This window comes from Bos indicus, chromosome X, assembly GCF_029378745.1.
Source record: "Bos indicus isolate NIAB-ARS_2022 breed Sahiwal x Tharparkar chromosome X, NIAB-ARS_B.indTharparkar_mat_pri_1.0, whole genome shotgun sequence".
Lineage (NCBI taxonomy): Eukaryota > Metazoa > Chordata > Mammalia > Artiodactyla > Bovidae > Bos > Bos indicus.
The window spans coordinates 53,688,868-53,711,281 of NC_091789.1; the positions used below are offsets into that span (position 1 = coordinate 53,688,868).

The 22,414-nt window shown below is 40.2% G+C and overlaps 1 long non-coding RNA gene across 1 annotated transcript; it reads left to right on the forward strand.

Annotated features, from left to right (window-relative positions):
- The first annotated feature begins 254 nt into the window (after nucleotides 1-254).
- LOC139181736 (uncharacterized) lies at nucleotides 255-21,638 on the forward strand. Its single transcript, XR_011565487.1, has 2 exons — nucleotides 255-18,547; nucleotides 21,227-21,638. It is a non-coding gene; the product is annotated as an uncharacterized lncRNA (long non-coding RNA).
- Nucleotides 21,639-22,414: the final 776 nt, after the last annotated feature.

The following is a 22,414-nucleotide window of genomic DNA, read 5'->3' on the forward strand; positions in this document are numbered from 1 at the left end:
TCTTGTAGACAACATAGTTGGGTCATGTATTTTTTTTAAACCACTGTGCTGAACTCATTTTTTTAGTGGGTTTACTTAGGTCATTTACATTCAGTGTAATTGTTGTTATGTTAAGGCTTATATTTGTTGCTGTTTTATATTTGTTTGTTTGTTCCCTTTGCCTTTTGTTCTTCTTCTCAATTTTTTTTACCTTGTTTTGTGTTCCTTGAACTTTTTTTAAAGAATTTCATTTTGATTTGTCTATATAGGTTTTGAGTATTTTAATAGATTTTTTTTTAGTAGTTGTTCTCATTATTACATTTATATGTGAGTAACTTATCACAGTCTACTAATATCCATATTTTATCCTTTGGGAAGTTTTCAGCCATCATTTCTTCAAATATTGAATACTTTGTTAGTTCCATAGTCTTTTTTCCTTATTTTCTTAGACTTCATTGTTATAAATTCTGTCCTTTTTTCATTTACTCACAGCCCCCCTGAGGCTCTGTTCATTTCTTTCCAGTTATTGCTGGGAGGGGGTGGAAGTTTAGCTCCCTGCTAGATCCTCCCCAGCACCAGGGGGAAGAATGGGGAATGGGGATGTTGACTCTCACTACCTCACTGCTGCCAGGTGGGGATGGTTCCACTAACATTATTCCAGTGGGAAAATGGGGTGCCAGCTCTCACTATCCTGCATTGCCTTGTTCCACTTCTTTGTTACCAAAAAGGTGGGGTGGAATTTCTGCCCTCTGTTTGATCCCACTGATATTACCCCTGTGGGGGAGACAGAGGGCCAAGTCTCCTTGTCTAATTGCTGCTATGTGGGGCCAGACATGGGTGGCTCTATTTGGTACTGCTTACACCACAGGGAAGGAACATTTTTTCCTTTCATGTTTGGTTAGAATAGGTTGGGTATTATCAAAAAGATTTTCTGTTCTACTAGGCCACCATTCCCTTGATTATTTAACTAAAGGGAACAATATTTTCTTGGGACTTTTCTTGGTCTGGGCCTTTTGACAATTTCAGGTTGTAGGCTTCTCCAGTGCCCTATTTGTAATATATGAGAAGCAAAAAGAAATCCCAGGCAACTTACAACTGTAGTGTTCCTCACATCCTATAGTCTCCAGGCAGTCTACTTTCTTCTTTCCACTTTTCAGAGTCTTCTTATGCTTAATTGTTATTTTTGTCCAGGGTTTGTTTTTGTTGTAAGAAGGAAGACTAATGAAATGGGCCATTAATTTTGAAAAAAAATATTTAATTCTTTCCTTCTTTTATTTATGTGTATTCTTGAGTTGACTTTAATTCATTTTTTTCAGTCAGGATAGTTCATATATTATCATTTGAAATATATTTGAATATATCAGAACAAATAAATGAATTTAATGTTACAGCTTTCTTATGCATACCACTTTAGTTGCTTATCATGGGTTTTGGTGCATGTTGATTTCCTTGCTCATCATTTCTAAATAGTTTTTAATTTCTGTTTTGATTCTCTATTTAACCCAAGGGTTATTTGAAGAGTGTTTTTAAAATGCCAAGTGGATAGATGAGAGCAAAGCTGTCCTTTGTGCTTGCATATTTCTACGTAAGGTCAGCAGTTCCTCAGAGAGCCTTTTTCTGAGATGCTCTCATAGAAAAATGAAATTAAAAATTTGAACTCAGCTATTCTTTTCCTATTCTTCATTCTTTAAGTGTTTATCATGGACTTACATTCAGCAAGCCTCAAGATGCTTGGTCTTGACAGGGAGAAAAAAATAAAGTTAAGACATAGTTCCTGCCTTCAAGAAGTATACTATCTAGTTGGGGCAATAGTATGCCTACCCCAAGCTGGTTAAATAGCAATACCTGACATTAGGGACTAAATAACTGGCAATGAGGGTCCAAGAAAAGGGAAATCACTGTACACTAAAGTAGCTGGGGGAAGACCTTTTGGAGAAGGGAGAAGTGTTTGAGTTACAACTTAAAGGTAAGTAGGTAAGATTTAAATATACAAGAAGGAAAGGGAAGAATGTTTTAAGGCTGAGAGATTGACATATGAAAGACCACCTTTGATAGAAATGGGAAGGTTGGTTGGCTATGTTGAGTTTTGGGTGATTACAGAACATCTGATGGAGAAATACCCTGGAAGTGATGGAGAAATACACTGGAAGTTATTGATCTTTGCATGTGTGCGTGCTCAGTTGCTTCAGTAGTGTCCAACTCTTTGCAGCTCTATGGATGGTAGCCCACCAGGCTCCTCTGTTCATGGGATTCTGGAGTGGGTTGCCATTGCCTCCTCCAGAGGATCTTCCTGACCCCAGGATCAAACTTGTGTCTCTTACATCTCCTGCATTGGCAGGCAGATTCTTTACTGCCAGCACAACCTGGGATTAGTTGGTGAGAAACTAGTTGAATTTAGCTTTGTCTAAAACAGGCAACCCACTCCAAGATTCTTGCCTGGAGAATTCCATGGACAGAGGAACTTGGTGGGCTACGGTCCATGGGGTCACAGAGTCAGACATGGCTGAGTGACTAACACTAAAACAGTAGTCTGTTCTTTTTTGGCTTGGTCAGAAGAATAGAATTCTGTTCTGGATAGTAGTTTGGTTGAATACATGTGTCATGAATTGTACACCAGATATCTTTTGCCTATCCTTCCTGGTCCACCCTCTTCCCTCTTATACCCTTCTCTGTGCCCCAGGAAGCTAATCTATATGGATTACATCAGTGTGTTCCCTTTCTTCCTTGGCGTCTGGTAGGGTTTGGGCAGTGGAGATCCCTGGTGGGACAGGAAAGGGAGAAAAGAAACTGAGGTCAGAGTGTTCCTGGCTTCTTCCAATAGGATTGCCTCTGGCTGGCTGCTATTCCTTAACTAAAAATAAAGGTCGTAGTGCCTGCAAGGGGACCCTCTATACACCACAGTCTCTTTTTTCTGGTATGTGCCTCCTCCCATCATCCTTTTGGGTGTAGGGTGGTAACAGCCCCAAGTTACTGCACTATCATATATCCTTTGTTTTCATATACTCTGCTCACACTTTTGTGAATAGTACTTTTGTTAAACTTTCCACTAATTATGCTAATTTGAGTGTACCATCTGTTTCCTGCTGGGACCCTGACTGAAACAGATGAAGTCTCAATTTTCAAAGACTTAGAATATAATAAAGTAAGCCTAACATAAAGTATGACTAAATATGATTCAATCTGTCTCTCTCTGATTAATCTGGGCTCTTGCAGTGCTTCCACATAATCATTCTGAAGCACAGTCTTCAGAGTATCATAATGTGTAGGCGTGCCACTTCATAGAATATTAACAATAGCTGGCATTTATAAATTATTCTCTCCATACACAGCACTACACATGTTTTATATGAATTATTTTACTTAACCTTCACAAAAAGCCTATGAAGTCGGTAAGTGCTTTCATCTTTTTATAGGTGAGGAAACGTAAGGCTCAGAGAGACTAAATAGCTTACCAGAGATTTCACAGCTAAGAAAACAGAGCTGGGATTTAAACGCAGATCTGTCTGATTCACAGCTCATGTTCTAAACACAAAGTGTGATCCTAGATCAGCAGCATGCAGGAGCTTGTTAGAAATGCAGAATCTCAGGCATCATCTCATACTTCCTGAGTCAGAATTTGTATTGTAACAGATATCCAAGGGATTCACATGCACATGAAGGTTTGAATACAGTACTCTAAACCATGTAACTTTACAATCCATTATTGACTACTGTTGAAAATTCTGTTTGATTGGTGCTGAGGAAAAAGAATATTTATTTTTTTTAAAAGTAACTTTGAGGTGATAGATATGTTAATTAGCTTGATTGTAGTAATCATTTCACAATGTTTCAGTTCAGTTGCTCAGTCATGTCCAACTCTTTGAGACTCCATTCACTGCAGCACGCCAGGCATCAACTCCCATCATCAACTCCATCATCAACTCCCGGAGTTTACACAAACTCATGTCCATTGAGTTGGTAATGCCATCCAACCATCTCATCCTCTATTGTCCCCTTCTCCTCCCGCCTTCGATCTTTCCCAGAAACAGGGTCTTTTCAAATGAGTCAGTGCTTCACATCAGGTGGCCAAAGTATTGGAGTTTCGTTTTCAGCATCAGTCCTTCCAATGAATATTCAGGACTGATTTCCTTTAGGATGGACTCGTTGGATCTCCTTGCAGTCCAAGGGACTCTAAAGACTCTTCTCCAACACCACAGTTTAAAAGCATCAATTCTTCGACCCTCAGCTTTCTTTTTTTTTTTTTTTTCTTTTTTTTATTATTTTTTTTAAAATTTTATTTTATTTTTAAACTTTACAATATTGTATTAGTTTTGCCAAATATCGAAATGAATCCGCCACAGGTATACCTGTGTTCCCCATCCTGAACACTCCTCCCCCATCCCTCAGCTTTCTTTATAGTCCAACTCTCACATCCATACATGACCACTGGAAAAACTATAGCCTTGACTAGACGGACCTTTGTTGGCAAAGTAATGTCTCTGCTTTTTAATATGCTGTCTAGGTTGCTCATAACTTTCTTCCAAGGAGCAAGCATCTTTTAATTTTATGGCTGTAGTCACCATCTGCAGTGATTTTGGAGCCCCCCAAAATAAAGTCTGTCACTGTTTCCACTGTTTCCCTATATATTTGCCATGAAGTGATGGGACCGGATGCCATGATCTTCATTTTCTGAATGTTGAGCTTTAAGTCAACTTTTTCACTCTCCTCTTTCACTTTCATCAAGAGGCTTTTTAGTTCCTCTTCACTTTCTGCCATAAGGGTGGTGTCATCTGCATATCTGAGGTTATTGATATTTCTCCCGGCAATCTTGATTCCAGCTTGTGCTTCTTCCAGCCCAGCACTTCTCATGATGTACTCTGCAAATAAGTTAAATAAGCAGGGTGACAATATACAGCCTTGATATACTCCTTTTCCTATTTGGAACTAGTCTGTTGTTCCATGTCCAGTTCTAACTGTTGCTTCCTGACCTGCATACAGGTTTCTCAAGAGGCAGGTCAGGTGCTCTGGTATTCCTATCTCTTTCAGAATTTTCCACAGTTTATGGTGATCCACACAGTCAAAGGCTTTGGCATAGTCAATAAAGCAGAAATACATGTTTTTCTGGAACTGTCTTGCTTGTTCAATGATCCAACGGATGTTGGCAATTTGATCTCTGGTTTCTCTGCCTTTTCTAAAACATCTGGAATTGCACAGTTCATGTATTGCTGAAGCCTGTCTTGGAGAATTTTGAGCATTACTTTACTAGTGTGTGAGATGAGGGCAATTGTGCAGTAGTTTGAACATTCTTTGGCACTGCGTTTTTTTGGGATTGGAATGAAAACTGACTTTTCCAGTCCTGTGGCCACTGCTGAGTTTTCCGAATTTGCTGGCCTATTGGATGCAGCACTTTCACAGCATCATCTTTTAGGGTTTGAAATAGCTCAACTGGAATTCCATCACCTCCACTAGCTTTGTTTGTTTTTTTTTTTCCAACTACACTTTTATTTTATTTTTAAACTTTACAAAATTGTATTAGTTTTGCCAAGTATCAAAATGAATCTGCCACAGATATACATGTGTTCCCCATCCTGAACCCTCTTCCCTCCTCCCTCCCCATACCTTCCCTCTGGGTCGTCCCAGTGCACCAGCCCCAAGCATCCAGCATCGTGCATTGAACCTGGACTGGCAACTCATTTCATACATGATATTTTACATGTTTCAATGCCATTCTCCCAAATCTTCCCACCCTCTCCCTCTCCCACAGAGTCCATAAGACTGTTCTATACATCAGTGTCTCTTTTGATGTCTCGTACACAGGGTTATTGTAACCATCTTTCTAAATTCCATATATATGCGTTAGTATACTGTATTGGTGTTTTTCTTTCTGGCTTACTTCACTCTGTATAATAGGCTCCAGTTTCATCCACCTCATTAGAACTGATTCAAATGTATTAGTTTTAATGGCTGAGTAATACTCCATTGTGTATATGTACCATAGCTTTCTTATCCATTCATCTGCTGATGGACATCTAGGTTGCTTCCATGTCCTGGCTATTATAAACAGTGCTGCGATGAACATTGGGGTACATGTGTCTCTTTCCCTTCTGGTTTCCTTAGTATGTATGCCAAGCAGTGGGATTGCTGGATCATAAGGCAGTTCTATTTCCAGTTTTTTAAGGAATCTCCACACTGTTCTCCATAGTGGCCGTACTAGTTTGCATTCCCACCAACAGTGTAAGAGGGTTCCCTTTTCTCCCCACCCTCTCCAGCATTTATTGCTTGTAGACTTTTGGATCACAGCCATTCTGACTGGTGTGAAATGGTACCTCATAGTGGTTGGATTTGCATTTCTCTGATAATGAGTGATGTTGAGCATCTTTTCATGTGTTTGTTAGCCATCTGTATGTCTTCTTTGGAGAAATGTCTATTTAGTTCTTTGGCCCATTTTTTGATTGGGTCATTTATTTTTCTGGAGTTGAGCTGTAGGAGTTGCTTGTATATTTTTGAGATTAGTTGTTTGTCAGTTGCTTCATTTGCTATTATTTTCTCCCATTCTGAAGCTGCCTTTTCACCTTGCTAATAGTTTCCTTTGATGTGCAGAAGCTTTTAAGGTTAATTAGGTCCCATTTGTTTATTTTTGCTTTTATTTCCAGTATTCTGGGAGGTGGGTCATAGAGGATCCTGCTGTGATGTATGTCAGAGAGTGTTTTGCCTATGTTTTCCTCTAGGAGTTTTATAGTTTCTGGTCTTACATTTAGATCTTTAATCCATTTTGAGTTTATTTTTGTGTATGGTGTTAGAAAGTGATCTAGTTTCATTCTTTTACAAGTGGTTGACCAGATTTCCCAGCACCACTTGTTAAAGAGATTGTCTTTAATCCATTGTATATTCTTTCCTCCTCTGTCAAAGATAAGGTGTCCATATGTGCGTGGATTTATCTCTGGGCTTTCTATTTTGTTCCATTGATCTATATTTCTGTCTTTGTGCCAGTACCATACTGTCTTGATAACTGTGGCTTTGTAGTGGAGCCTGAAGTCGGGTAGGTTGATTGCTCCAGTTCCATTCTTCTTTCTCAAGATCGTTTTGGCTATTCGAGGTTTTTTGTATTTCCATACAAATTGTGAAATTATTTGTTCTAGCTCTGTGAAGAATACTGTTGGTAGCTTGATAGGGATTGCACTGAATCTATAAATTGCTTTGGGTAGTATACTCATTTTCACTATATTGATTCTTCCAATCCATGAACATGGTATATTTCTCCATCTATTAATGTCCTCTTTGATTTCTTTCACTAGTGTTTTATGGTTTTCTATGTATAGGTCTTTAGTTTCTTTAGGTAGATATATTCCTAAGTATTTTATTCTTTCCATTGCAATGGTGAATGGAATTGTTTCCTTAATTTCTCTTTCTGTTTTCTCATTATTAGTGTATAGGAATGCAAGGGATTTCTCTGTGTTGATTTTATATCCTGCAACTTTACTATAGTCATTGATTAGTTCTAGTAATTTTCTGGTGGAGTCTTTAAGGGTTTTCTATGTAGAGGATCATGTCATCTGCAAACAGTGAGAGTTTTACTTCTTCTTTTCCAATTTGGATTCCTCTTATTTCTTTTTCTGCTCTGATTGCTGTGGCCAAAACTTCCAAAACTATGTTGAATGGTAATGGTGAAAGTGGGCACCCTTGTCTTGTTCCTGTCTTTAGAGGAAATGCTTTCAATTTTTCACCATTGAGGATAACGTTTGCTGTGGGTTTGTCATATATAGCTTTTATTATGTTGAGGTATGTTCCTTCTATTCCTGCTTTCTGGAGAGTTTTTATCATAAATGGATGTTGAATTTTGTCAAAGGCTTTCTCTGCATCTATTGAGATAATCATATGGTTTTTATTTTTCAATTTGTTAATGTGGTGTATTACATTGATTGATTTGCGGATATTGAAGAATCCTTGCATCCCTGGGATAAAGCCCACTTGGTCATGGTGTATGATCTTTTTAATGTGTTGTTGGATTCTGATTGCTAGAATTTTGTTAAGGATTTTTGCATCTATGTTCATCAGTGATATTGGCTTGTAGTTTTCTTTTTTTGTGGGATCTTTGTCAGGTTTTGGTATTAGGGTGATGGTGGCCTCATAGAATGAGTTTGGAAGTTTACCTTCCTCTGCAATTTTCTGGAAGAGTTTGAGCAGGATAGGTGTTCTTTGGCCCATTTTTTGATTGGGTCATTTATTTTTCTGGAGTTGAACTGTAGGAGTTGCTTGTATATTTTTGAGATTAGTTGTTTGTCAGTTGCTTCATTTGCTATTATTTTCTCCCATTCTGAAGGCTGTCTTTTCACCTTGCTAATAGTTTCCTTTGATGTGCAGAAGCTTTTAAGGTTAATTAGGTCCCATTTGTTTATTTTTGTTTTTATTTCCAGTATTCTGGGAGGTGGGTCATAGAGGATCCTGCTGTGATGTATGTCAGAGAGTGTTTTGCCTATGTTCTCCTCTAGGAGTTTTATAGTTTCTGGTCTTACGTTTAGATCTTTAATCCATTTTGAGTTTGGAGTGATGCTTCCTAAGGCCCACTTGACTTCACATTCCAGGATGTCTGGCTCTAGGTGAGTGACCACACCATCTTGATCATCTGGATCATGAAAATCTTTTTTGTATAGCTCTTCTATGTATTCTTGCCACCTCTTCTTAATATCTTCTGCTTCTGTTAGGTCCATAATATTTCTGTCCTTTATTGAGCCCATCTTTGCATAAAATGTTCCCTTGGTGTCTCTAATTTTCTTGAAGAGATCTCTAGTCTTTCCTATTCTATTTTTTTCCTCCATTTCTTTGCTCTGGTCACTGAGGAAGCCTTTCTTTTCTCTCCTTGCTATTCTTTGGAACTCTGTATTCTAATGGGTATATCTTTCCTTTTCTCCTTTGCTTTTTGCTTCTTTTTTTCTCTCAGCTATTTGTAAGGCCTCCTCAAACAGCCATTTTGCTTTTTTGCATTTCTTTTTCTTGGGGATGGTCTTGATCCCTGTCTCCTGTACAATGTCACAAATCTCCGTCCATAGTTCTTCAGGCACTCTGTCTGTCAGAGCTAATCCCTTGAATCTGTTTCTCACTTCTACTGTATAATCATAAGGGATTTGATTTAGATCATACCTGAATGGTCTAGTGGTTTTCCCTACTTTCTTCAATTTAAGTCTGAATTTGGCAATAAGGAGTTCATGATCTGAGCCACAGTCAGCTCCCGGTCTTGTTTTTGCTGACTGTATAAAGCTTCTCCATCTTTGGCTGCAAATAATATAACCAATCTGATTTCGGTGTTGACCATCTGGTGATGTCCACGTGTAGAGTCTTCTCTTGTGTTGTTGGAAGAGGGTGTTTGCTATGACCAGTGTGTTCTCTTGGCAAAAGTCTATTAGCCTTTGCCCTGCTTCATTCTGTACTCCAAAGCCAAATTTGCCTGTTACTCCAGGTGTTTCTTGACTTCCTGCTTTTGCATTCCAGTCCCCTATAATGAAAAGGACATCTCTTTTGGGTGTTAGTTCTAGATGGTCTACTATAGAACCGTTCAACTTCAGCTTCTTTAGCATTACTGGTCGGGGCATAGACTTGGATTACTGTGGTATTGAATGGTTTGCTTTGGAAACGAACATGAGAGATCAACGAACTTGAGATTGCATCCAAGTACTGCATTTTGGACTCTTTTGTTTACTTTGATGGCTACTCCATTTCTTCTAAGGGATTCTTGCCCAGAGTAGTAGATATGGTCATCTGAGTTAAACTCACCCATTCCAGTCCATTTTAGTTCGCTGATTCCCAAAATATTGACGTTCCCTCTTGCCAACTCCTGTTTGACCACTTCCAATTTGGACCTAAGATTCCAGGTTCCTATGCAATATTGCTCTTTACAGCGTCAGACCTTGCTTCTATCACCTGGCACGTCCACAACTGGGTGTTGTTTTTGCTTTGGCTCCATATCTTCATTCTTTCTGGAGTTATTTTTCCACTGATCTCCAGTGGACACCTACCGACCTTGGGAGTTCATCTTTCCTGTCCTATCTTTTTGCCTTTTCCTACTGTTCATGGGGTTCTCAAGGTAAGAATACTGAAGTGGTTTTCCATTCCCTTCTCCAGTGGACCACATTTTGTCAGAACTCCCCACCATGACCCATCCATCTTGGGTGGCCCTACATGGCATGGCTCATAGTTTCATTGAGTGAGATGAATTTATACATGTATCAAATGTATACGTGTATCAAAACATCATGTTGTACACCTTAAATCTTTACAATTTTATTTTGTCAATCATACTTCAATAAAACAGGAAGGGAAGAATATTTACCATTCTTTACTCTTTAACATTGGCATCATGTGGTCTTATAAATGGAATCTGCAAAGCCAGATCTGTCATTTTTTGAGATGAGTACCTTGAGAAACCATCGGGAGTTTGACCTGGTGAAAAGTGCCAGGAAGTGTCCAGAGCTGCTGCTGTTGTGGAAAAGAGAACTTGATGTTTGATCCTTGCCAGACGTTTATGATTTACTTCAAACATGTTTAATATACACATTTATATGCACCTTTATAACACCTTTAGCTGCAGAACTTAAGAGAATCCTTAATCTGTATACACTTGCCTAGCCCTTTGAAAGAAACTGGTCTGCTCAGAACGTGTAATTTACTGCCCTTAGACTCCCCTTCTACAGTGTTCTTATCTCACCCTCATCCCTTAGTCTACCCCCATACACCCTTTCTCTCACCTCTTCCTTGTTCTTATCCATATCTGCTTTAGGAAAGCATATCAGATGATAGACCTATGGAATGTGCTTCATCTCGGTAGTTGTCATGGGAATTAAAACTTAAAACCACAATGAGATCCTACCACACATCCACCAGAGAGGTTAAAATGAAAAACGATCTACAGTACCATGCACTGATAAAAACGTGGGTCAGTTAGAACTTTCTTCCACCATTGGTGGTAGTGTAAATTGGTATAACTACTTTGGAAGAGTATTTGCCACTGTCTACTAAAGCTGAACTTATGCCTACCCTATGACCAAGTAATTCCACTCATGGATTTCTTTAATCATACATTTTATTATTAATTTATTGCTTGCTTACTTGATTGAAGTACAGTTGGTTTACAATGTTGTGTTAGTTTCAGGTGTATACCACTCATGCATTTTTATTTTTTATTTTTTAAACTGTTTTATATTGGAGTATAGCCGATTAACAATGTTGTGCTAGTTTCAGGTGGACAGCAAAGGTACTTAGCCACCCATATACCTGTATCCATTCTCCCCCAAACTCCTCTCCCATCCAGGTTGCCACATGAAATACTCATGGAGTTTTAATCAAGAGAAACTCTTCCACGTGTGAACAAGGAAACATGCATGTACAGATGTCCCCTGAAGGATTTGGTTTCTGATAATAAAAAAATGAAAAACAACCTAAATGACTATGAACAGAATGAATACATAAATTATAGTATGGTGTATTCATCTGACGAAATTCCATAAAGCAGTTGAAATGAATTATAACGACATATAGCAACACAGAACTGAGTAAAATGTATCAAAACCATACTATTGAGAAAAAAACTTGCATAAAATTCTGTATAATTACATTTATGTAAAATATGCGGACACAAAACAATATCCTATAATGTTTAAGGTACATGAATGGATAGTAAAATGAAGAAAAGTCCTCAATAAATATTTATACACACACACACACGGAGCCAGTTAGTGGCAGAGCTAGGAAGAGAAACTGGTACTTCTTATTTTTATTTTTTTATTAAGACTTTATTTTGTACTTAGTTTTATTGAAGTATAGTTGATTTACAAAGTTGTGTTAATTTCTGCTACATAGCAAAGTGACTCAGTTATAAACATTTGTTTTCATATTCTTTTCCATTCTGGTTTATCACAGCATATTGAATATAGTTCTCTGTGCTATACAGTAGAACTTTGTTCTTTATCCACCCTCTAGTTTGCATCTACTAATCCCAAACTCCAAATCCATACCTCCCCAACACCCTCCAATCTTGGCAACCACAAGGATTTTATTTTTTAGAGTAGTTTAACATTCATAGCAAAACTGAGAGGAAGGTAGAGATTTTTCCATACTCCTTATTCTTTTCTGACCTAAGTAATGGAGTCTTCAAACCCTGAAGGATCTTCACAATCATTAATGTAGCTCCCTGTCTCAAGTAACTATACCTTGTGTAGCTCAGAATACATTATGGGAGTCTGGTGAGTTTGGGGGATCCACAGGTTAATTGTCTGTTTTACATGAAGTCAGAGATCCAGGTTGCTATAAACTGTTTTTCCTGCATCCTCACCCTTTGTGTACTGGCCAGGAATGCTGAGTTTGACATGCTTAAGGGTATCAGTAAACAGGGTAACATGAAACACTAGCAAGCAGGTGACTGTTTCAACCTAAAGTCGAACTCCTCCAGCATTTCTCTGTCATGTTTGACTAGCTCTGGAATTAGCTGCTGGACACAAAGCCTAGGCCAGAGAACAGGAAAACTATAAGTGGTCTCCAGTGTAATTAAAATGGAATCAAAATTCTAAGTCCTAAATAACACAAGTTTTAATGTTAAGGGCCTACAGGGTATTTAGGAAGAGACAGAATTCCTGAAAATGAAAGGCAGTAGTACATGGTCTCTTCTCTCCCTGACCTACTATGGTTTACTTTTTCTCAATTACTTAGTAATGGGGTTTAAATTCCCCAGCTGCTAAGACCTTGAAAATCTACCAGAGCAGTATGTGAGCCAGAATGAAAGAGAGTTGTAGAAAAGTAGGGAGAAAAGAAAAGAAGAGATTCCCTTCAATGGGTTGTTTCCTTTCTTTGATTTTGGAATTGATGATCTGCCTTGCCTATTTGATCTAGCAATGACCTTAAGAGAGGTTTAGGGTTCTAGTCCCTGCACCAGCACTTACTAGCTCTGTGATCTTGAGCAAATCAATTAACTTCTTTGAACTTTACGTGCCTCATCCATAAAATGGTGATAATAATAGTATTTACTTTATATGGTTGATGAGTCTATAAAACGCTTAACACAGTGCTAGACACATGGTAAAAGCTCAATATATTAATGATGATAGTTCTTGTTACAGCATCATGGAAGCAAAGGAAGAGAGCATTTTGAGTAGAAAAGGGAAATCTGCTCTACATAATGCCAAGTACAGCCAAGAGGTGAAGGAGGATGAGAACTGAGAAAAGGCAAGGGTTTGAGACTTGATTAGAAATGCTGAGTGATACTTACATTTGAGACTTATCATCTGAGCTCCTTATTTTTACTGGAAATGGGAATCAGAGTTTAAAAAGAAAACTCATTTCTTGTGGTCAGGATACATATTTATTTTAGCTTCAGAGCAAGCAATGTTTATAGGGAGTGTATGTAAGAAGGTAGCTGTGACTGTGACAATCATAGCAGCCTCCTGCCATGCTGTCCATTAGAACTTTCTGTGAGGTGGAAGTGTTCACCATCTATGCTGACTGAGACACGTGTGGCTGTTGAACACTTGAAATATGACCAGTGTGACTGAGAAACAGAATTTGTAATTTTATTTAATCTTAGTTCAGTTCAGTTGCTTAGTCATGTCCAACTCTTTGCAACCCCATGGACTGCAGCATGCCAGGCTTCCCTGTCCATCACCAACTCACAGAGCTTGCTCAAACTGATGTCCATTGAGTTGGTGATGTCTTCCAACCGTCTCATCCTTTGTTGTCCCCTTCTCCTCCTGCCTTCAATCTTTCCCAGCATCAGGATCTTTCCTTTTTTTTAAAATATAAATTTATTTATTTTAATTGGAGGCTAATTACTTTACAATATTGTACTGGTTTTGCCATACATCAACATGAATCTGCCATGGGTGTACACGTGTTCCCCCATCCTGAACCCCCCTCCCATGTCCCTCCCCATACCATCCCTCTGGGTCATCCCAGTACAACAGCCCCAAGCATCCTGTATCCTGCATTGAACCTGGACTGGTGATTCATTTCATATATGATATTATACATGTTTCAATGCCATTCTCCCAAATCATCCCACCCTCTCTCTCTCCCACAGAGTCCAAAAGGATCTTTTGAAATGAGTCAGTTCTTCACATCAGGTGGCCAAAATATTGGAGTTTCAGCTTCAGCATCAGTCCTCCCAATGAATATTCAGGACTGATTTCCTTTAGGATTGACTGGTTGGATCTCCTTGCAGTCCAAGGGACTTTCAAGAGTCTCCTCCAACACCACAGTTCAAATGATTCAATTCTTTGGAGTTCAGCTTTCTTTAGGGTCCAAGTCTCACATCCATACATGACTACTGGAAAAACCATAGCTTTGACTAAATGGACCTTTGTTGGCAAGGTAACATCTCTGCTTTTTAATATGCTGTCTAGTTTGGTCATAGATTTTCTTCCAAGGAGTAAGCATCTTTTAATTTCATGGCTGCTGTCACCATCTGCAGTGATTTTGGAGCCCCCCAAAATAAAGTCAGCCACTGTTTCCCCATCTATTTGCCATGAAATGATGGGACTGGATGCCATGATTTTAGTTTTTTGAATCTTGAGTTTTAAGCCAGCATTTTCACTCTCCTCTTTCACTTTCATCAAAAGGCTCTTTAGTTCCTTTTCACTGTCTGCCGTAAGAGTGGTGTCATCTGTGTATCTGAGGTTATTGACATTTCTCCTGGCAATCTTGATTCCAGCTTGCACTTCATCGCATGATGTACTCTGCATAGAAGTTAAATAAGCAGGGTGACAATATACAGCCTTTATGTACTCCTTTCCCAAATTGGAACCAGTCTGTTTTTCTATGTCCTGTTCTAACTGTTGCTTCTTGACCTGAATACAGATTTCTCAGGAGGCAGGTCAGGTGGTCTGGTATTCCCATATCTTTAAGAATTTTCCACACTTTGTGGTGATCTACACAGTCAAAGGCTTTGGTGTAATCAATAAGGCAGAAATAGATGTTTTTCTGCTGTCTATGGGGTCGCACAGAGTCAGACACGACTCAAGCGACTTAGCAGCAGCAGCAGATGTTTTTCTGGAATTCTCTTGCTTTTTCTATGATCCAACTGATGTTGGCAATTTGATCACTGGTTTCTCTGCCTTTTCTAAATCCAGCTTGAACACCTGGAAGTTCTTGGTTCATGTACTGTTGAAGGCTGGCTTGGAGAATTTTGAGCATTACTTTGCTAGAGTGTGAGATGAGTGCAATTGTGCTGTAGTTTGAACATTCTTTGGCATTGCCTTTCTTTGGGATTGGAATAAAAACGGAACTTTTCCAGTCCTGTGGCCACTCCTGAGTTTTCCAAATTTGCTGGCACATTGACTGCAGCACTTTAACAGCATCATCTTTTAGGATTTGAAATAGCTGTAAAGAGCAATATTGCATAGGAACCTGGAATGTCAGATCCATGAATCAAGGCAAACTGGAAGTGGTCAAACAAGAGATGGCAAGAGTGAATGTTGATATTCTAGGAATCAGCAAACTGAAATGGACTGGAATGGGTGAATTTAACTCAGATGACAATTATATCTACTACTGCAGGCAGGAATCCCTCAGAAGAAATGGAGTGGCCATCATGGTCAACAAAAGAGTCTGAAATGCAGTGCTGCTGCTGCTGCTAAGTCGCTTCAGTCGTGTCTGACTCTGTGCGACCCCATAGACAGCAGCCCACCAGGCTTCCCCGTCCCTGGGATTCTCCAGGCAAGAACACTGAAGTGGGTTGCCATTTCCTTCTCCAATGAATGAAAGTGGAAAGTGAAAGTGAAGTCGCTCAGTCGTGTCCGACTAGCGGCCCCATGGACTGCAGCCTACCAGGCTCCTCCGTCCATGGGATTTTCTAGGCAAAAGTACTGGAGTGGGGTGCCATTGCCTTCTCTGCCGAAATGCAGTACTTGGATGCAATCTCAAAAACGACAGAATGATCTCTGTTCGTTTCCAAGGCAAACCATTCAATATCACAGTAATCCAAGTCTATGCCCCAACCAGTAACGCTGAAGAAGCTGAAATTGAACGGTTCTATGAAGACCTACAAGACCTTTTAGAACTAACACCCCAAAAATATGTCCTTTTCATTATAGGGGACTGGAATGCAAAAGTAGGAAGTCAAGAAACACCTGGAGTAACAGGCAAATTTGGCCTTGGAATACGGAATGAAGCAGGGCAAAGACTAATAGAGTTTTGCCAAGAAAATGCACTGGTCATAACAAACACCCTCATCCAACAACACAAGAGAAGACTCTATACATGGACATCACCAGATGGTCAACACCAAAATCAGGTTGATTATATTATTTGCACCCAAAGATGGAGAAGCTCTATACAGTCAGCAAAAACAAGACCAGGAGCTGATTGTGGCTCAGACCATGAACTCCTTATTGCCAAATTCAGACTTAAATTGAAGAAAGTAGGGAAAACCACTAGAGCATTCAGGTATGACCTAAATCAAATCCCTTATGATTATACAGTGGAAGTGAGAAATAGATTTAAGGGCCTAGATCTGATAGATAGAGTGCCTGATGAACTATGGAATGAGGTTTGTGACATTGTACAGGAGACAGGGATCAAGACTATCCCCATGGAAAAGAAATGCAAAAAAGCAAAATGGCTGTCTGGAGAGGCCTTACAAATAGCTGTGAAAAGAAGAGAAGCGAAAAGCAAAGGAGAGAAGGAAAGATATAAACATCTGGATGCAGAGTTCCAAAGAATAGCAAGAAGAGATAAGAAAGCATTCTTCAGCAATCAATGCAAAGAAATAGAGGAAAACAACAGAATGGGAAAGACTAGGGATCTCTTAAAGAAAATCAGAGATACCAAAGGAACATTTCATGCAAAGATGAGCTCGATAAGGGACAGAAATGGTATGGACCTAACAGAAGCAGAAGATGTTAAGAAGAGATGGCAAGAATACACAGAAGAATTGTACAAAAAAGATCTTCAAGACCCAGATAATCACGATGGTGTGATCACTGACCTAGAGCCAGACATCCTGGAGTGTGAAGTCAAGTGGGCCTTAGAAAGCATCACTACAAACAAAGCTAGTGGAGGTGATGGAATTCCAGTTGAGCTATTCCAAATCCTGAAAGATGATGCTATGAAAGTGCTGCACTAAATATGCCAGCAAATTTGCAAAACTCAGCAGTGGCCACAGGACTGGAAAAGGTCAGTTTTCATTGCAATCCCAAAGAAAGGCAATGCCAAAGAATGCTCAAACTACCACACAATTGCACTCATCTCACACGCTAGTAAAGTAATGCTGAAAATTCTCCAAGCCAGGCTTCAGCAATATGTGAACCGTGAACTTCCAGATGTTCAAGCTGGTTTTAGAAAAGGCAGAGGAACCAGAGATCAAATTGCCAACATCCGCTGGATCATCGAAAAAGCAAGAGAGTTCCAGAAAAACATCTATTTCTGCTTTATTGACTATGCCAAAGCCTTTGACTGTGTGGATCACAATAAACTGTTGAAAATTCTTCAAGAGATGGGAATACCAGACCACCTGATCTGCCTCTTGAGAAATTTGTATGCAGGTCAGGAAGCAACAGTTAGACCTGGACATGGAACAACAGACTGGTTCCAAATAGGAAAAGGAGTACGTCAAGGCTGTATATTGTCACCCTGTTTATTTAACTTCTATGCAGAGTACATCATGAGAAACGCTGGACTGGAAGAAGCACAGCTGGAATCAAGATTGCCGGAAGAAATATCAATAACCTCAGATATGCAGATGACACCACCTAATGGCAGAAAGTGAAGAGGAATTCAAAAGCCTCTTGATGAAAGTGAAAGTGGAGAGTGAAAAAGTTGGCTTAAAGCTCAACATTAAGAAAATGAAGATCATGGCATCCGGTCCCACCACTTCATGGGAAATAGATGGGGAAACAGTGGAAACAGTGTCAGACTTTATTTTTCTGGGCTCCAGAATCACTGCAGATGGTAACTGCAGCCATGAAATTAAAAGACGCTTACTCCTTGGAAGGAAAGTTATGACCAACCTAGATAGCATATTCAAAAGCAGAGACATTACTTTGCCAACAAAGGTTCGTCTAGTCAAGGCTATGGTTTTTCCTGTGGTCATGTATGGATGTGAGAGTTGGACTGTGAAGAAGGCTGAGCACCAAAGAATTGATGCTTTTGAACTTGGTGTTGGAAAAGACTCTTGAGAGTCCCTTGGACTGCAAGGAGATCCAACCAGTCCATTCTGAAGGAGATCAGCCCTGGGATTTCTTTGGAAGGAATGATGCTACAGCTGAAACTCCAGTACTGTGGCCACCTCATGTGAAGAGTTGACTCATTGGAAAAGACTCTGATGCTGGGAGGGATTGGGGGCAGGAGGAGAAGGGGACAACAGAGGATGAGATGGCTGGATGGCATCACTGACTCGATGGACGTGAGTCTGAGTGAACTCCGGGTGTTGGTGATGGACAGGGAGGCCTGGCGTGCTGCGATTCATGGGGTCACAAAGAGTCGCGGACACGACTGAGCGACTGATCTGATCTGATCTGATCTGAACTGGAATTCCATCACCTCCACTAGCTTTGTTCATTGTGATGCTTCCTAAGGCCCACTTGACTTCATATTCCTGGATGTCTGGCTCTAGGTGAGTGATCACACCATCATGGTTATCTGGGTCATGAAGATCTTTTTTGTACAGTTCTTCTGTGTATTCTTGCCACCCTTTCTTAATATCTTCTGCTTCTGTTAGGTCCATAATATTTCTGTCCTTTATTATGCCCATCTTTGCATGGAATGTTCCCTTGGTATCTCTAATTTTCTTGAAGAGATCTCTAGTCTTTCCCATTCTATTATTTTCCTCTATTTCTTTGCATTGATCACTGAGGAAGGCTTTCTTGTCTCTCCTTGTAATTCTTTAGAACTCTGAACTCAAATGGGTGTATCTTTCCTTTTCTCCTTTCTTTTAGCTTCTTTTCTTTTCTCAGCTATTTGTAAGGCCTCCTCGGTTAACCATTTTGCCTTTTTGCATTTCCTTTTCTTGGGGATGGTTTTGATGTATGGCAAGATGGCAGAGTAGAAGGACATGCATTCATCTTCTGGAGGACTCTGAAGGACTCTGAAGATGTCCTTCTACCTCTTCAGAGTAGAAGGACATGCAAGAACTCCAAAATACAACTTGCTGCTGAACCACCATCGACAGGAAAATGTTGAATCCCACCAAAAAAAGATACCCCATGTCCAAGGGCAAAGGAGAAGCCCCAGCAAGATGGTAGGAGGAGTGAAATCGCATTTAGAATCAAACCCCATACCTACCAGAGATGCTTGGAGGGCTCAGACAAAACCTTGTGCACACCAGGACCCAGAGGCCCCACAGAGACTGAGCCAGACCTGTGTTTGAGTCTCCTGTGGAGGTATGGGTCAGCTAATCTTAATTAGCTTACATTTAAATAGAAACATGTGGGTAGTGGCACTCATCAGTCTAATTGGGGAAGGAAGGCAAATACTCTTGAAATCAGTTAAATACCAAAAGGATTGGGATCAGACAGTAGAGACTTAATGGTTCAGAAAAAGAGTGATAACCTTCTGGGCTGGAGAGTTTAAGGATTTTAAGTCTTGTAGCAGAGGTGAAACTTGGGCTTCACCTTAAAGCATGTAGTGTTTGGATAGGAGGAAAGAAGGCAGGTGGTCATTCCAGATGCGTAGGAGGGTGTGGGCAAAGGTTTAGAGTTAGAAATGCCTCCCTCCATGAGAAGTTTGAGGATAGTGGCCTTTCTAGAATAGAGTGTTCCTATGAGGAGTTAGGTGGGTGGGGGCCAGGTCATGAACAGCCTTGAATGCTAGAACAAAGTGTTTAGGCTTTGTCTACCTAGGCCAATGTTTTGCAAACCTTGCTAAAAGCACAGATTCCCAGGCCCCACCCAAACCTACTAAATCAAACTTTCTGGGTTGCAGCTTATGAAATCAGTATTATAAGTAAGCTCCGCAGGTGTGTATGATCCACATTCAAGTTTGAGATCTATCAGGCAGAAAGATGGAGAAGGCAATGGCACCCCACTCCAGTACTCTTGCCTGGAAAATCCCATGGACAGAGGAGCCTGGTAGGCTGCAGTCCATGGGGTCGCTAGAAGTCAGACATGACTGAGCGACTTCACTTTCACTTTTCACTTTCATGCACTGGAGAAGGAAATGGCAACCCACTCCAGTGTTCTTGCCTGGAGAATCCCAGGGACGGGGGAGCCTGGTGGGCTGCCGCCTCTGGGGTCGCACAGAGTCGGACACGACTGAAGCGACTTAGCAGTAGCAGCAGCAGTAGGCAGAAAGAAGCCCTAGGAAGCTTTTGATCAAAAGAGTGACATGATGATAGAGGAATCATAGGAAGCTTGATAAGGAGAGAAAGTGTTGGATACAGAAACTAGCTAAGGTAACCAGATGTGAACTTCAGAAATTCTGATCTTCTTTCTGGCTGATATCCTTGGAATTTTCAATCAATTCCTAGTATTTCCCTGCAGGTCATATTTGAATTTTCCACACAATTTGTGTTCTGTTTTAAATGACTGGGGCCCAAACACCATAGCCTGATTGCCTAGGTTCAGATACCAGCCACACTATCTAAGCTGTTTTAGCCCAGACAAGCCACTTAATTTTTCTTTGCTTCAATGTCCTTATCTGTCAACTGGAGATGATTATAGCCCCATCCGATAAGGACACTGTGAGTGTTAAATGAGATCATAAGTAAGATGGTTTACAACAGTAGAGTAAGTCCCCTTCATGCGAACATTCAAGCTTTGAACTTTCAAAGATGCAAACATGCATACATTGTCATGTGCGTGCATCCTCTACACGCAGTTGTGCTTTTGTGTACTTTAGTGTACAGTACTGTTGCTGTGCAACATGAGGAGCTTACTAAAGACCTGCGGGAACTCGAAGCCCAGAGAAAGGGCAAAGAGAGACAAGAGGAAGAAGTAACTGAAGAACTGAAGAGTTTGATGACACAGGGAATGGCAGGGGGATTTTCTTTCTTTTTTTTTTAACCATTTATCATTTATTTATTATAATTATTTTACTTTACAATATTGTATTGGTTTTGCCACACATCAACATGCATCTGCCATGGGTGTACACATGTTCCCCATCCTGAACCCCCCTCCCACCTCCCTCCCCATCCCATCCCTCTGGGTCATCCCAGTGCACCAGCCCCAAGCTTCCTGTATTATGCATCGAACCTGGACTGGCGATTCGTTTTTTATATGATATTATACATGTTTCAATGCCATTCTCCCTAGTCATCCCACCCTCACCCTTAACTGGATTTTCTTTATTTAAGGAGGCACTGTTAGTTTTGAGGCATGGGACCTGAACGGAGAATGGTACAGGAAGGTTGCAGGAGCTGTTCAGAATGCAGTCCAGCGCTGCCATGTCATCTATGATGAGCAAAAACAGATCTACTGTCCAGATATCACTGGACAATTTTGTCAAAGAGGGTAGATAGAAGTGAATCCAGCAAGGAATGAGAACCTGTGCCATCAACATCGGGCATGGATGAAACTGCATTTTGCCCTCCATCTCCTATTGCTGACCATCCTTCAGCTCTACCATCTCTTACCTGCCCTTCCCCCTTCAGTCAGTAATCCTTCTTGCCTGTTCACTTGGTGCCAGCCCCTGAATGCCAGCTGTTGTACTGTAATACTGTACTTCTCAAGGTACTGTACTATTAGATTAAAAATGTTTTCTTTATATTTTGTGTTTGTTTTTGTGTATTATTTGTGTGAAAATTATTATAAACCTGTTACATACAGTACACCACTATATAGGTAACTGTTATTTGGGTACCTAGGTTAACTTTGTTGGACTTATGAACAAATTGGACTTAGGGATGTGCTCTTGGAACTCATTTGTATGTAGGGGACTTATTGTATCTAGCACATACTAAGCACTCAGTTGATGGTATTAAATATTATTGAAACTAAAGAGCTCTTTAATTTATTCCAATTTCCATAACAAAAGTAATCTTCACCACCAACAAAGTCTTAAATTTGCCCATTCAGAATATTAAACCCGAGCCTCAGACTTTTTGATTAATGAGTTGTATTTTAAAGTATCAGTTCAGTCGCTCAGTCATGTCTGACTCTTTGTGACCTCCCTATCCATCACCAACTCCTGGAGTTTACACAGACTCATATCCATTGAGTTGGTAATGCCATCCAGCCATCTCATCCTCTGTCATCCCCTTCTCCTCCTGCCCTCAAACTTTCCCACCATCAGGGTCTTTTCAAATGAGTTGGCTCTTCGCATCAGGTGGCCAAAGTATTGGAGTTTCAGCTTCAACATCAGTCCTTCCAATGAACACCCAGGACTGATCTCCATTAGGATGGACTGGTTGGATCTCCTTGCAGTCCAAGGGACTCTCAAGAGTCTTCTCCAACACCACAGTTCAAAAGCATCAGTTCATCTGTGCTCAGCTTTCTTTATAGTCCAACTCTCACATCCATACATGACCACTGGAAAAACCATA